We start from the raw sequence: 15,746 nt of genomic DNA, 5'->3' as shown, positions 1-15,746 counted from the left end.
GTGACTATTGGGGTGCCACAGGGCTCGTTGCTGGGACCGCAGCTGTTTACGACCTATGTTGATGATTTAGATGAAGGCATTGTGAATAACATTAGCAAGTTTGCTGATGATACAAAGTTGGGTGGCAGTACGACATGTGCAGAGGAAGTTAGGAGAATTCAAGGTGATTTGGATAGGTTGGGTAAGTGGGCAGATACTTGGCAGATGAAGTTTAATGTGGATAAGTGTGAGGTTATCCACTTTGGGAGCAGGAACAGGAAGGCGGATTATTATCTGAATGGTGTGGAGTTAGGTAAGGTGGAAATACAAAGGGATCTAGGAGTCCTTGTCCATCAGTCACTGAAAGTGAATGAGCAAGTGCAGCAGGCAGTGATGAAGGCTAATGGAATGTTGGCCTGTATTACAAGGGGAATTGAGTACAAAAGCAAAGAGATTCTTTTGCATTTGTACAGGGCCCTGGTGAGACCACTCCTGGAGTATTGTGTACAGTTTTGGTCTGCAGGGTTAAGGAAGGATATCCTGGCTATAGAGGGCGTGCAGCGTAGGTTTACGAGGTTAATTCCGGGGATGTCGGGACTGTCTTATGCTGAGAGGTTGGAGAGACTGGGATTGTACACGCTGGAATTGAGAAGATTGAGAGGGGATCTGATTGAAACATGCAGGATTATTAAGGGATTGGACAAGATAGAGACAGGAAATATGTTCCAGATGTTGGGGAAGTCCAGGACCAGGGGGCATGATTTAAGAATAAGGGCTTGGCCATTTAGGACAGAGGTGAGGAAAAACTTCTTCTCCCAGAGGGTTGTGAATTTGTGGAATGCACTGCCTCAGAGGGCAGTGGAGACCAATTCTCTGGGCACTTTCAAGAAGGAGCTAGATAGGTTTCTTATAGATGGGGGAATCAAGGGATATGGGGACAAGGCAGGAACAGGATATTGATTGTTGAGGATCAGCCATGATCTCAAAATGGCGGTACAGACTCGAAGGGCCGACTGGTCTACTTCTGCTCCTATTGTCTATTGTCTATTGAAGGGTTGAACAGGCTAGGCTTACATCTGCTGGAGTTGAGAAGATTGATAGGTAACTCGATTGAAATGTAAAATCCTGAGGGATTTTGATGGGGTGAATGGGGAGAGGATAGTTCCTTGTAAGGACAATCTAAAACTGTTTAAAAATATGTGTGACCCATTTAAGATAGAGATGAGGGAAAACTTTTTCTCTCAGAGAGCTGAGTCTTTGAAACTCTTTTCCTCAAAGGGCAATAGAAGTGAAGATTTTGAATATTGCAAGAATAAAGGTATATTGATACTTGCTAAGCAAAGAGATGAATGGTTACTGTGGGTAGATGGGAAGCGGAATTGGTTTATTATTGTCATTTGTACTGAGGTACAGTGAAAAACTTGTCTTGCATACCATTCGTACAGATCAATTCATTACACAGTGAATTGAGGTAGTACAAGGTAAAACAATACAGAATGTAGTGTAGTGTCACAGCTACAGAGAAAGTGCAGTGCAGGTAGACAATAAGGTGCAGGGTCATAATGAGGTAGATTGTGAAGCCAAGAGTCCATCTTATCATACTAGGGAACTGTTCAATAGTCTTATAACAGTAGGATTGAAGCTGTCCTTGAGCCTAGTGGTACGTAGTTTCAAGCTTTCGTATCTTCTGCCTGGTGGGAGAAGGGAGAAGACAGAATGTCCCGGGTGCATAGGGTCTTTGATGATGTTAGCTGCTTTACCGAGGCAGCAAGAAGTATAGACAGAGTCCATGGAGGGGAAGCTGGTTTCTGTGATGTGCAGAGCTATGTCCACAACTGTCTGCAGTTTCTGGCGGTCCCGGGCAGAGCGGTTGCCATACCAACCCGTGATGCATCCAGACAGGATGTTTTCTATGGTGCATTGATAAAAGTTGGTGAGTGTCAAAGGGGACATGCCAAATTTCTTTCGCCTCCTGAGGAAACAGGCGCTGGTGAGCTTTCTTGGCCGTGGCGTCTACATGGTTGGACCAGGACAGGCTTTCGGTGATGTTCACTCCTAGGAGTTCGAAGCTCTCAACCCTCTTGACCTCAGCACCGTTGATGTAGACAGGAGCATGTGCATCGCCCCCTTTCCTGAAGTCAATGACCAGCTCTTTTGCTTTGTTGACATTGAGGGAAAGGTTGTTGTCATGACACCATGTCACTGAGCTCTCTATCTCCTTCCTGTACTCTGACTCATCATTATTTGAGATACGGCCTACTACGGTAGTATCATCTGCAGACTCGTAGATGGAGTTAGAGCAAAATCTGGTCACACAATCATGAGTGTATAGGGAGTAGAGTAGTGGGCTGAGGACACAGCCTTGTGGGGCATCAGTGTTGAGAATCATCGTGCCAGAGGTGTTGCTGCCTATCCTTACTGATTGCAGTCTTTTGGTCGGAAGGTCAAGGATCCAGTTGCAGAGGGAGGTGTTGAGTCCAGGTCTTGGAGGTTGGTGATGAGCTTGCTTGGATTTATAGTATTGAAGGCGGAGCTGTAGCCAATAAACAATGGTCTAACACAGGTGTCTTTACTGTCCAGATGCAGACTTGAGGTTACAATTAGATCAGCTTTGATCTTATTAAATGGTAGAGCAGTCTTGAAGGGTTGAATGATCTATACTTGTTGCTAGGTGGTATGTTCAGGAGATTCACTGCATAAAAGAGTCTTTTATGTGGTACTTAAGTAGCAGTAGTCTCAGCACATGGAACTTGAGCTCCATACATCAAGTGAGATTGGAATGACTGCAGAGATATCAGAATAGCTTGGTGGAATATGTAAAGGATAAGAAAAAAAGACTTCATATGGCCCCATTCACGACCTCAGCTGTTCCAATGTTCTGCCTAACCTATTAAATACTTCTGAAATTTGTAATGTAGGAAATACAGTAACGATTTGTAGACATGAAAGCCTCACATGCAGCAATATGTAGTGTAGCGGTTAGCGTAACGCTATTACAGTGCGAGCGACCCAGGTTCAATTCCGGCCACTGTCTGTAAGGAGTTTGTACGTTCTCCCCGTGTCTGCGTGCGTTTCCTCCGGGTGCTCCAGTTTCCTCCCACATTCCAAAGACGTACGGGTTAGGAAGTAGTGGACATGCTATGTTGGCGCCGAAAGCGTGGCGACACTTGCGGGCTGCCCTCAGATACTCTACGCAAAAGATGCATTTCACTGTGTGTTTTGATGTACATGTGACTAATAAAGAGATCTTATCTTCTTTTTTGATTTTCAGCAATGTACTGTGACCAGAAAACCTACTTTAGTAAAGTTAAATATGAGCCAAGAAACCATAGTTAATGCTCTTGCTCATTTTCAAAATAATGTCATGGGATGTTTTATATCTGTTTGAGAACTTGGTTTAACGTCATATTCAAAGAATGGCAAAATCAGATTATCTGGTTATTATCACATTGTTGTTCCATCATTCAATTTATCCGTCTGCCTTGATTCTGTAACGTTTGATACATTTGCCAAACAACAATTTGTCAATCTCAGTTCTGACTCCTAGCCTCCACAGCATTTTTAGGGGAGAAGTTCTGGAAAGATGTGATTACACAGGAGAAGGTGTAGAAGGGATTTACAAGGCATTGCCAAGACTAGGACATAGTAGCTGTGAGGAAAGATTAGAAAAAGTAGGGTTATATTCCCCAGGACAAAAGAGATGAAAAAGCAACTTAATTGTGGTGTTTAAAATCATGAGGAGCCAAGATAAAGTAAAAAGGAAAAATCTATTTCACTTGCAGATAGGTCAAAAACCAGGGGGCACAGGTTTAAAGTGATTGGTAGCAAGGTTTAAAGAAGAAGAAAGTTTTTTTTTCCCTGGAGAGGGTGATAGGGGTCTGGAACTCACAGTCTGAAAGGGGTGGTAGAGTCAGAAAGCCTCAACATGTTTAAAAAGTACTTTGCTGTGAACATGAAGATCTGTGATCTGCTTTGCCATCAACCTAAAGCAGGAAAGCGGTGGCTCTCTTCCAGTTGACACAGACACAATGGGCTGAATGGCCTCTTTCTATGTCATTATTTTTCTGATTCTGAGTGCTTTTTAATGTCACGTCTTTATGGTCTAGTTCCCATTTTCATACTATGCTTTCTTGTTCTGGAGAAAATAATGTGTTCTTTATACTCACTAATTATATAATCATTGAAAGCATCTTAGTTAGATCACTCTTCTGCTATCTGAATTAAGAGGACATTCTCTAACTATTTATGCATGTAGTTTTAGCTCGTTTTATTTATTTGGGTCTATTTAGGCAACATGGGCAGGCATGGTAGTGTAGCGGTTAGCATAACGCTTTACAGCGCCAGCAACCCGGGTTCAATTTTGGCCACTGTCTGTAAGGAGTTTATATGTTCTCCCCGTGACTGTGTGGGTTTCCTCCAGGTGCTCCGGTTTCCTCCCACATTCCAAAAGACATATGGGTTAGGAAGTTGTGGGCATGATATGTTGGTGCCGGAAGCGTGGCGACACTTGCGGGCTGCCCCCCAGAACACTCTATGCAAAAGATGCATTTCACTGTGTGTTTCGATGTACATGTGACTAATAAAGATATCTGATCTGATCTTAATATCCTTTGAAAATATCTTTAAAAGTTTACTTAACTCAAAATTATATGGAGCCAGCTAATTATAGTTGTTGTTCTATCATGAGTCTGTGTGTCTCACCAGAGGAACATGAAATTATACTGCTTTCCACTGTATGCTGGATTAAGGCCTCTGAATCAATTGTTAATGCCCTCTACTCAAACCCAGCCGGCAGCCTAGGAGTTAATGCTGGACTGTCCTTGCTGTGAGGTGCTGCAGTGCATTTACTCACAGGTGAGTCCTACCACACTTGCAGGAAGCAAACTGTGCCAACGATCACACTTAGGAGCGTGATTTGGGGTTTTATCTGGAAACTACCAAAGTGAATGTTTTAGTTTTTCAAGAATCTGCAGACAAGCTGGCTTTCATCTTTCAGCTGTTGTTAGTGAATAATTTTGGTTTAATTGGTAGCAGGAGATGTAAAGGATCATCATTCTCCTGAGGCTACTCGATGATATTGTTGCTGTCTGGAAATATTTACTGGACGGCAGCCTTCTACCCTGCGTGAAGAATCTAAAGTGCAGAAAGTAAACTGGTGGTTTAGCACCAGCTGCTCAAGTACCAGCCGTGATTTAGTGGGTGGTCCTCTCACCTGTGACTCAGATGGTAATGGGTTCATGTCCCACTCCAGAGACCCTAGCCTGATACTCCAGTGCAGTACCAAGGAAACACTGTATTCTCAGAGGTGTTATTTCTCAGATGAGATGTTTAACCGAGGCCTGTCCTCTCAAATGTACTTAAAAGATACCATGTCACTATTTCAAAAAAGAGCTGGAAAGTTATCCCCAGTGTCTTGGGCAATATTTGTCCCTCAATCCATGTCTGTAGAACAGATTATCTGGGCCAATTATTGCATCACTGTTTGTGGGAGATTACTGTCTACAAATTGGCTGCCATATTTCCTGTATTACAATAATGATGACACTTCAGAAGTAGCTCCTTCTTGGAAAGTGTTTTGGGACAACCTAAGCTAAGAAAGGTGCTATATAAATACATCTTTCGTTAATATGCTCAACCCTCCATTCAGCTACATTTATTTCAGTGGAGCTGAGCATGTGATGAATGTGTAACAGGAAGCCAAAGTGGGATCACTAGCTTTTGCACTATCAACAGAGGTGAATTTCAGATCTCTTGTGTCAAATGCAGGGTGGTGGTTAGAAGTCAGTGAAGGTTGGAAAATTTAATCAAAGGAAGCCAGGAAACATTGGGAATGTTTAGAGACAGAAATTAAAATGAAAATACTCAAAGGCCACAGAATTGAACTCCCCGAACAAATATTAGAAAAGCAGAGTTAGGTTGAAGTTGAAAGCTGTAAATTGAAATGGCACTTTACATTTCCTGCCACAATTCAATTGCAAAAGGAAAGAAGGCCATTCCAGATGAGAATAGTGACAATGTTCCAGGAAGATTCCCTATGCGATAATGTTTATTTTGTATACATGGCTGCTGGAGGACTCAAGACTGAATAGTTTCTTTGTGAAGTGTATTTGTTTATCAGAACATCAGTTACAATTTTTTTCACTAGCCAGAGGATATCTGTATTGAATATTAATAGCCATTGTCATGATTAGCCTCATGTGCTGTCAACTCAACCCAGAACTACATTTTACATAGAAACAATAACTTTTCCCATCTGTGCTCAGAAGTCGTCAAGGTGCTTTTGGGTTGGTACGTTGGGTTTGTGATCGATCAACGTCCGGTGATGTCTGGTGGAAGTCTTGACATTGTGTGAGCAAAGGAAAGGTTTCATCATGATAAAGTCTACAGCTAATCAAACCACCTACACACTCAGATAAAGCAATGTACCATAGGGTGGCTGATGGGAACAGCCATGAACCTCAGCAAAGAGTCAGCACCTTCATGGGGAACAAGATAGGTGAGGAAATTGGAAAAATAATTGTTGAGGAAAAGATTTCACTTTGAGTACTAAGGATCCTAAATTTTGAGATATTTATTTGTTGGCTAGATTATTGAGGAAAACATCAAGTTACATCAACTCCTTCACCCTGACGATCAGACACAATCAAAGAGAGGCACAGTAATATGGGTAAACCCAAAAGTGAAATCGGCCTTGAACTTTCATACAATTGGGTTCATTGAGCTGTGCACTGATGCATAAAGCAGGTGAGAGAGATGTCATATTTTCCAGGGCAAATTACTTCATCACTTTCCCCTGGGAAACGTTTGGAAGCATCAGAAGCTGCAGCACTCGTTGTCAAATTTCCCCAAAGCAAATGGCACAGTAGACATCCAGGTCCCCTGATGGGAATTCCACAAACAGAAAGACGCTTCATTCTCTTAATGTGCTTTTGCAAACATTATGCAAATTAATATCCACAACTGTGGTAATAGTCATAAAGATTTCACTTTACAATATACCCAACCTTGCCGTTATTTTAAGGAGGAGAAGGATTAGCTGAACTGCTGTTCATCGACTACAGATACCAGCCAAGACATGGATCACACCGTACCCTTTCTCAGGTATGAAGCAAAAACTTAAGGGTATTGGTGACCAAACTGGCCAACATAAGGGCATAGAACATAAGAAATAAGAGCAGGAATAGACCACGTGGTACCTCGAGACTGCTCCTTCATTCAGTAAGTTCTTTGCAGACTCAATTGTTGGCCTCAACCCCGCTTTCCTTTCTGATCCCCATAGCCCTCAATTAGTCAGTGGTCCAAAAATCTATCTCTGCCTTGAATAGACCTGATATAGTGAATGAATGTTGGTAGACAATTAATCAACTAATCGGAGGAGGAAGCTCCATAAGCCAACAAAATAGAAAAATCCACTTGACTCATCTTCGTTAATTTACCTAACAGCCCTGGTGTTGATCACCACACAGTCCTCGTGGAGATGAGGATAATCTTCTCGCCAAGGACAACATCCATCATGTTTTGTGGCATTAATACAAAGAATGCTGCGTTTAGGCAAAACTCGGGACACATTTAGTATTTCAAAAGCAGTAAGCATCTGAGTCCAGATGAAGGGTCTCGACCCGAAACGTCAAATGTCCATTTCCCTCCACAGATGCTGCCTGGCCCACTGAGTTCCTCCAGCGCTTTGTGTGTTAATCCATGAAGCACTGTTGGCCAAGTCAAAATTACACTGTACCACAATCTGTAACCTCACAGACTGACATCTCCCTCCCTCTGCAATTACCATCAAGCCAGGGAGCACTAGCTGTTCTAAGAAACGGCTACGTGGTAAAGCTACCTACAATAGGACAACAAGCAAAATAAACAGTGGAAGCACCATGAAGAAGACAGAGCTAAATAATTCCATAGCCAATAGATCAAAGCCCTCCAGTCTTGCCATATTTGGTCATTAATGGTGGACAATACAAGGAGGAGGTTCCAAGAACTGCAACATCCCTGGCCCATGAAGAAAATGCAAAATACAAGACTACAGTGTTTGTAGCCATCTTCAGCTAAAGCAGTGGAATGATTGATCCTTCTCATTCCCACCCAGAGGTCTTAACTATCACAGCAGCCTATTGTCAGCTCATTCCATTGATTCCAAAGTGATATCTAGAAGTGGTATCCAGAAGTGAACATTGTGTTCAACAAAGGCTACAAGTCCCAACAACATTCAGTTGTAGTGATAAGAATACTGCTCCAGAATTGGGCTCAACTCAAACTAAGATCTGCTAACACAGCTTTAACACTGGCACCCACCCAATAACATGAAAGTTTCCTCAGTTATGTTCTGTCCTCAAAAAATAGGGAAAATGCAAAGTGGACAGCTACCTTCCTATCCATCTGAAAGTGTCAGAATATCAAGGGGCACTTACTCACCAAGAACCAATGACCAAACTGGCCAAGTCTGACGCTCAGTGTGGGTTTCACCAGAACCTTTGGGCTCTAGACTTCAGTGCAGCCTTCGTCTAAACATGGACTGAAGAGCTGAATTCCAGAAATGCCCTTAACATTAAGGAGCTGGAACAAGCTGTGGGAATAATCAATGCTGAGATGTGGGGCTCGGGGCTGCACCCAGCCTGCCATGGTGAGTGTGATCCATTGTTGGGGACTGGCAGCGCCTACTCCATGTGTGTACAGATCACCTGGATACTATAGTCACTCTCATCACCTTCTGTTGGAGGCGATGGAGGCTGCTGCCTCCTCGTCTCTTTGTTCACCTGCACAGCTATCTACAGTCTGGAGATTTCTCTACAATAGCATCAACAGCGGTCACTGGCCATTGAGCCGCTACTAGTCCCCAGCAATGGCCTGCACTCACTGTTGCCGGCCAGGCTGCAGCTCTGAGCCCCAGATCTCAGCACTGAGTTGTCACACCACTTGCTCCAACCACCCAACATCAACCCTCACAGTCCTGATGCAGTGTTTCGACCCGAAGCTTCGACGATTCCTTTCCTCCCACAGGTGATGCTCGACCCACTGACTTCCACCAACAAATTGTTTGCTGCTCCAGATTCCAGCATCTGTAGTCTCTTGTGTCTTCAGCCAACACAGGCAGCCTCTCCACATCGAACTGCAGGGTGATTCCTTGCTGGGCGAGTGTCAACAGAGAACAGGGATCTGTGTCAGGATTCCAGCACCCAGGTACCCAGCACAATAGCGCACTTCCCAGGGCAATGCCTTTTTTAAAGTGCAGGAAGATGTGGACTTGTGATCCTTCAGACTCCAGGACCAAGAGCAGAACAACAAACCAATATTCTGCAGGATAGTGCTAAACAAGGTACCAATGTAATGTAGTATATTGTATAGCATGTTATAACAGTAGTAACCCCTGGAATTTACAAGACAGAAATAGACCATTCATCCCAACAGGTCTAAGCTGGTCTTAATGGTCCATGCAAGTCTAGCCTCATCTCTCTATCACCCAATCATCCTTTCCTTCTTTTTCCCCTTAAAAATAACTTTGCTATTTATTTTGATCATGTGGGTGTGGAAAGACAAATCTTTAAAGTGAATAAGACAGACAGGGAAGTGTATTGAACCCCTGGCTTTGTAATTAGTGATACTGAATACAAAGTCAAAGAAGTTATGCTGAATCTTGATTGGTCACTGTCTGTGCCCTGGCCAGGGTATTATGTCCAGTTCTGAGGACTGTATTTTATCAAAGCTGTCAAGGCCCTGGAAAGGATTCAGTGTGCATTTACCAAGATGACACCAGGAATGATAGATTCGAAGGAGGTGTCAGGATTGGAGAAGCTGGATTTGTTCCCCCTAGAACAAAAAAGGAAGACCAAAAAGAGGTGTTCAGAAATTATGAGTGGTTTTGATCGAGTACACAGGGAGAAACTCCTGTCCCTGACATCCGGAGATTACATATTTAAAACAATTAATATAAGAAGTGGGGAGGTGGAAAGAGGAAAATGATTTTGCCCCCCCCACCCCCCCAAAGTTTGCCAAGATCTGGAACTAAATGGATAGTTTAATCAATGACCGCAGTGTACGTTTATTCATTGCAATCAATAGAACAAAATCTTCTAAGCTGCTTCACAGGAGTGATTGTCAAACAAACTTTTACACCAGGAGCTTTTCAGGCAGGTGACCAGAAGCTTGCTCAAAGATTAGAAGCTGACAAATATCCCTTTTGTTTTTCTTTTCAGCTTTCCTTTCATGGCTAATTACTGCAAAGAGTACACCTCCATGTTCTGAGTCATCAGAACACTGCCTGCAAAAGATATATAATTATCTTTTGAGAACAGGCCAAATCTGGAAACAGTCTTCCCCTGCCCAACAAGTAGTAGCTTCACTTCCTGATTGTTTTGATTGTAGATTACAGGTTCCTTTTTTAGTTTCTTCACCAATTCCATTTATTCTGCCTGTGTTAAAAATATTAGACCAGTTTGACACTGTGAAGTGAAATAAAGGATTTGCTTCTGCACTTTTACCCTCCACTTATTTTTGCACACCATTTTCTTCAGTAGGTGGAAGCAAATTCAATAATAACTTTCAAAAGTGAATTGCATAAAATCTTGGAAGTGGAACATTTAGAAGGCTACAGTGAAAGAGCAGCAAGATTGGGAGAACAATTGGATAGCTCCAAATGGAGTACGGAATCATTCTGGGTCTGGGGCCAATTGGATAGATTTAGCATAGGCCCAATGAACTGCGTGGATTCTAACTTTTTTGTATAATTCTTTCAGGGAAACTTTGGCTTTGGTTGCTAGCACCAAACAAGCTTGAGAGTATCAGCCACCAGTTGTATTCCATATTAGTTTCCATTGATCTACTACATTACAATAATGACTGCACTTCAGTGTCTCTCACTGGCTGCAAAGCATTTAGAATGTTTTAAAAGGGACTTGAAAGGCAGTTTGTAAATGCAAGTCTTTCATTCTTTCCATGATTCTGAGGAACCCAAACTTACCAAAGTATTAATATTTCCACTTTTAAAGAAAGCACTGGCTTTCTGTCCTCAAAAATTCACAGCACATGAAGTACTTCTGGGTCTGTCATTGTTATAGCAAAAGCAATTGCAAATTTGTGCTTGTAACTAAAAGATAGAAAAATGTGGGATACACTCTACAGGTCAGGCAGCAGCAGTGAGCAAAAGAGTTAGCTTTTCGCCAGAATTTGCAAAGTTTTGAATCTAAGATGGAGAACATGAGGAAAGGACAGAAGAGAAGTGCAAAGAGGGGGTGGAAAACAAGAGATTAAATGGGCAAAGGGTCTACGAACAGAACAAGGAAAGAAAGAAAGGGTTCTAAGGAGGTTGAAGTGGTAACAGTGGTAAATAAGTTGGAAACAGAGGATATGATAACTTTTTTTTAATCGCATTGCTTCCTGGTATGCCAGAACTGATTTGCTTCCTGTCCAATAGTGCCGTCCACCTGAGAACCAGATGCATCCAAACTTTACTATCTCAGTACAAAGATGGCACCTGCAAAATAGCAGCATTCCCTCAGTGTTGTCCCATTTTTGATGTCGGAGGGAAATGATTAAGTGAAAAATTTGCAAAGTGTTGTCTGCATCCTTATTTTCTGCTAGGTGCAAAAACAACCAATAATCTATTGGGAAGTACAGATCCAAACTGGACTGACCACATCATGCCTTCTCTTTGTCTATTTATTGGCTTGGGCAATTTTAGCCCCTTTTTCTGGCCAGTCATGCAAGCACTGACCTAAACACACCAGGTAAGTGCATTGCAATGCTGTCATTTGAGTCAGTTGAGCATCCCTAAATCTAATTGTTTCCAAAATCTAACAGCGGTTGTACATTCAGGTCCCTGGGTCCTAAGCATTACAACTTCCTCCCTAAACCTCTCCACCTTGCTTACTCAATCCCTTTCCATTAACACACTCCTTAAAACCTTCCCCTGTGGCTAAGCTTTTGGACACCCATTCTAAAATTGTTTTATGTACCTCAGTATCAAATTTTTTGATAACAGTCCTGTCAATGTCTGAAATTAAAGAAATTAAAATAAATGCAAGTGGTTGCTGTGGGAATACTCTTGTATTTTGTTTTATTTTGAAGAGGAAGAGGAAAAAAGGGATTATTGGGTGGTTAGGGAGCAGGAGGGGCTTAGTACCTACCTCATGGAAGCTGACACATGATGCTTCAAGGACAAAGGCTCTACTTCACTGAGAAAGCCATCGATGAGTTGTGTCACAAGCTGCAACCCAATCAGTGGTTCACCTCCACCACTGGCATTGTAATGCCAGTCACCTTGACGGCCGAAGTTCCCCATAACATCAATGGATTTGGGTCTTTGCAAGCTACAACTTTAGTAATTCAATTTCACACAAATGCACAAGTTAAAGTGTGAGGAGAGAGTTAATCAGATTGTCTTGAAGTTTGCTAATTTTTGCTGCATTGATTTCTCTTTACGTTCTGGAAATATAAAACTTTATTTTTTTTTCTTTTTAGTGGAGGAGTTTAATTCAATTTAATTCAATAGCTAATAGCTGTTGAACTTGGCTAACCTTGAAAGCGGTGGCCAGTATAGTCACTTCAGTAAATTTAATTAAAGGACTAATCAGTAGATACTGTTTCTGATATTTCAGAGAACCTTAATCAGTTGATAAACAGGTAAAATGGTTGGTTTTGCAAAACGCCTGATAGGAAGCAGTACTGAATCAAAGAAGACGTATAATTAAACGGTCTGCTTGGTGGAATGCCAATTAGATGTGAAGTTATCAATAAGACAACAAAATAAGGGGGATGTACAGATTTGTGCAATAAAAAGAGAAATTGTTAAAACTGAAGTTATTGATAAAATGTAAATCAACCAAATTCTTTCATATGATTAAATAGAGGTCAGAATGTGGAATCACAAGAAGTAATCAGGTGAAGAGGAGGCTAGATAAGCACATGAGGGACAAAGGAATAGCTTAGATTGCAGAGGAAGTAGAGATGATTCGTTTGGAGCATAAATACTGATGCAGCCCAGCTGGGATGAATGACCTGTACCTGTTCTATAAGTGCCAACTTATAATGCATAACATGGAATTGTATTTTAATATTTATACAATTTTGATTTGCAAATTTTGTGGATTGTCATATAGCAGGATTAGGAGAAATATATAAAAATGAGCAGGTTATAATGTATGTTTGGATTTCTAAACATCTAAAACTGAATGATAAACTAAACTCTCAGGAGATCTGATAACTATATATTTTAGTACCATTACATTAATACATGCTTACCAAATCTGTGAAACATGATACTTGATGTGTGATTTAATGTTCATATTAGGAATATAAGAAACTCATGACTAATTGATTTACTGAAATGAACACAGAGCTCCACAGGCCTTGACATTTTCTTCCAGCAGGACCATTGGCCATCACTAGTCAACCATCAACTATACCTTCCAGCTTCTGCTGCCTTCACGGAGCTCTGTGCTCTGTGCCTTTGCCGCAGATGTAAACGGCATTATTCAGATCTGTCCAACATTAAAAAAATAAAGTAAAATCTGAAAGCTAAATGGCATAGCAATTTCCCTTTAGTCACCAGCACTAACTGGGCACTATAAATTAGCTGCCCGATGGCACCAAATGATGGCAGGGAAGGAAGGCAGGAAGCTGATATTATAAGTTCAGTACTGGTGAGCAAAGATAAATTTCTATCCAGGATTGTTTTAATTTTATCCTTCCTTATCAGCCACTACAACATTTAAAGCCACCATACAATAAAATGTTCTAATGCTAAATAGGCAAGCTCCTATCTCCCATATGATGGCCTAGAATATAGCTCCTGAGAGAGGTGCATTAAATCAGGAGTGTGCAGTTGGTTCTCATATGCTTTATGTGTACCACCACCCCCCCCCCACCTCCCCCAATGCAAAATCCTACTGTCTATCAGGCCCAAAATCTTATGTGTAATAGCACAAGTCTTGCACACTTTGTGCTATGAAGATCTTTCCTTGGCTGGAGCAACTCAGATAGGTCGTAGCTCAAGGGATGTAGGGCAAGGGTTGCAGTTGGGAACTAAGAAAGTGGGATCTTCAGTAAGGAGAGAAGTATTGGGATCTTGAGGATTAGGTCAGGAATTGAAAGGACACCTCGATTGGCTGGAAGGTTCAGGGTTGGAACCTGCCACTGAGATGGGGAAGGAGAGGATCGGGATTGTGATTGGCCATGGTCTGTAGTGAGCTTGGGTTTGGGAGACTGGAGAAGGGTACAGTGTGATGTTGAGGCACACAGTGAGGATTAAATACAGTTCCTGAAAGGGAACTGGCTGATGGTAGTACAATTAATTCTTGGCTCAGACCTGGTCAGCAAGCTCCCAAGGGGTTTTGTAGGCCCCACAACATTGTAAAAGCCTGCCTCTTCCTAAAATTTTCAAGAGTGACCTTGTCCACTTAATCTTGCACACAGGGTGTTCAGCTGTGCATTACTTGCCATCGGATGCCATTATGCATGTCTGGGCACCTTCTTGCATAAGCGTAAGCATGTCATACACACATTGGACCCAGAAGCAATTTAATGACATTCATTAAACATGCAGTTGGTGCATCTTTGTGTTTAGCAATCAGATTTTTGATCAAGTGCCTTTACTTGGCAGAGTCTGAAAGAAGTTCTAGGTCGGTAATCTCAAAGACTTTTGGCTAACAGGCTGATGTAGTAAGATCAAAAAACTGAAAGCCTGGCAGCAGCACATTCTACGACAGTCATATCGCTGAACAAAATTTGTGCGATTGATGGTTTGGAAATTTAAAGTGATGTTATGTCGTCATGTATACTTTAGTTGAATATTGGCTGCCAGTAAATACTTGTTGAATTTGATCAGGCTCCCTGCATTTTGTTAATACTGCTACTGACCACTGGGCAACGGAAAGTTGCAGTTACATGAGGAAAGAGGAGGCAAAGCAGGTAAACAAGTTAACTGTTAAGCTAGTAAAGATTTGAGGAAAAATATTTGGTTCTGCTGTAGACCATATCTACCTTCCACTTATCTATCCAAAGTGCAAAGATATACAGCCTAGATAATTACTCTGAATTTCAGCGGTCACTTTTTTTTGGATGAAGGTTCCAAGCACAGCAGTGACCACATGCCTAAACCAGGCTAATTTGGTCAGTGGTAATAACATGTTATCTCCTCCTGTCTTTGAATGGTGTCTGCAAGACAGGCAAATCCTGTCTTGGATGTTGTGGTAGCATTTAAAGTTGATATTTGTAATAACAGAGATGCTTGATACAGAACATGTCAAAAAAAAGGTGTTTTTCTTATGTGTCAAAGTGAAGCATGTCAATTCTTAGGTAGGAAAGCATTTTCTCCCCCAAAGGATATAGTTTCCTTAAGTTTCACCTGATATATTGGATCAGTGGGGCGCAGCATACACACTAAAAAATACGGCTGGGAAGACTAATGGTGATTATGATTGAAGATAATTAAGAGACTCAATTGGAAGGGTGCAGCAATCTCAAAGGCTTGTGGGGCTGAAGAAAATTACAAAAATAAGGAGACGTGATTCTGTCAAGAGTTTTGTTAACATTCCAATGCAGGCTGACACTTTAGTGAAATGCTTCGAGACCTCTGCACTATCAGAGATGCTGGATAAAACATTAATCTGTAGATCCGACTGACCTCTCAAGTGGACAAGGAAGAGTCATGGAACTATTCCAAAGGAGAGCAGGTGAGTTCTTCCTGGTGCTCTGGCCAATTTTTAACCCTGATAAATTTCAAAAACACAGTTGTTACTATCTTGCTCTTCATGGGTATTTATAGTGTG

The 15,746-nt window shown here is 41.8% G+C and overlaps 1 protein-coding gene across 1 annotated transcript in view; it reads left to right on the top strand.

Moving 5' to 3' along the window:
- slc1a4 (solute carrier family 1 member 4) overlaps positions 1-15,746 on the top strand; it is a 149,238-nt gene that overhangs the window by 20,304 nt on the left and 113,188 nt on the right. The window lies entirely within an intron of this gene.

This window comes from Pristis pectinata, chromosome 3 (assembly GCF_009764475.1).
Source record: "Pristis pectinata isolate sPriPec2 chromosome 3, sPriPec2.1.pri, whole genome shotgun sequence".
In the NCBI taxonomy this organism is placed as follows: domain Eukaryota; kingdom Metazoa; phylum Chordata; class Chondrichthyes; order Rhinopristiformes; family Pristidae; genus Pristis; species Pristis pectinata.
The sequence above is the reverse complement of the archived record's forward strand: the minus strand, read 5'-3'. Positions and strand labels throughout refer to the sequence as shown.